Genomic DNA, 1,348 nt, shown 5'->3' with positions numbered 1-1,348 from the left:
ACAAATAATGCTGCTATGAACATGGTTGAGCAAATGTCCTTGTGGTATAAGTGTGTCTCCTTTGGGTATATGCCTAAAAGCCGTATTGCTGGGTCTTGAGGTAGTTTGATTCCTAATTTTCCAAGAAATCGCCATACTGATTTCCACAGTTGCTGTACAAGTTTGCACTCCCACTAGCAATGGAGGAGTGTTCCACTTATTTTACATCTTCTCCAGCATAAGCTGTCATCAGTGTTTCTGATATTAGCCATTCTGATCAGTCTAAGATGGTATTTCAGAGTTGGTTTTGTTTTCCCCTTGGAGTGGACGGAGTGGACGGAGCAAGCTCCTATTCCAACTCCTAGTTCCAAAAATCCATTTAATATATTGTCCTCGGATAGAGGACGTATCAGATATTAAACTGATAAGAACAGATACTACACTTGATCTTAGCCAAAAGGCCGAGAAGCGATTCAGAGTTGGTTTTATTTGCATTTTTCTGATGGCTAAGGGTGCTGAGCATTTCCTTAAGTGTCTTTGGCCATTTGAGATTACTCTGTTGAGAGTTCTCTGTTTAGATCTGTACCCCCTTTTTAAATTGGATTTTTTTAGTAGTTTAATGTCTAGTTTCTTGAGCTCTTTATATATTTTGGAGATCAGCCCTCTGTCAGATGTGGGGTTGGTGAAGATCTTTTCCCATTCTGTAGGGAACCATTTTGTCTTGTTGACCATGTCCTTTGCTTTACAGAAGCTTCTCAGTTTCAGGAGGTCCCACTTATTAATTGTTTCTCTCAGTTTTTAGTGTTACTTGTATTATATTTAGGAAGTTGTCTTCTGTGTCAATGAGTTCAAGGCTACCTCCCATTTTCTCTTCTATGAGGTTAAGTGTGGTTGGATTTATGGTCAGGTCTTTGATCCATTTGGACTTGAGTTTTGTGCATGGCAATAGATATGGATCTATTTTCATTCTTCTACATGTTGACATCCAGTTGTACCGGTACCATTTGTCGAAGATGATTTCTTTTTCCCATTTTATATTTTTAGCTTCTTTGTCAAAAATCAGGTGTTCATAGGTGTGTGGGTTAATGTCAGGGTCTTTGATTAGATTCCATTGGTCCACCTGTCTGTTCTTATGCCAATACCAAGCTGCTTTCATCACTGCAGTTCTATAATAGAGTTTGAAATCAGGGACGGTGATGCCTCTGCTATTCCTTTGTTGTACAGGATTGTTTTGGTTATGCTGGATTTTTTGGATTTCTATATGAAATTTAGCATTGTTTTTTCAATATCTGTGAAAAATTGCATTGGGATTTTGATGGGGATTGCATTGAGTCTGTAGACTGCTCAGAGCATGGGAGATCTTTCCATT

The 1,348-nt window shown here is 38.6% G+C and overlaps 1 pseudogene; it reads right to left on the bottom strand.

Moving 5' to 3' along the window:
• Window positions 1-286: 286 nt before the first annotated feature.
• LOC126510588 (uncharacterized) lies at window positions 287-452 on the bottom strand (annotated as a pseudogene).
• Window positions 453-1,348: the final 896 nt, after the last annotated feature.

Source organism: Alexandromys fortis, unplaced genomic scaffold (assembly GCF_014885135.2).
Source record: "Alexandromys fortis isolate MF-2015 unplaced genomic scaffold, M_Fortis_MF-2015_v1.1 scaffold_31, whole genome shotgun sequence".
NCBI lineage: Eukaryota > Metazoa > Chordata > Mammalia > Rodentia > Cricetidae > Alexandromys > Alexandromys fortis.
The sequence above is the reverse complement of the archived record's forward strand: the minus strand, read 5'-3'. Positions and strand labels throughout refer to the sequence as shown.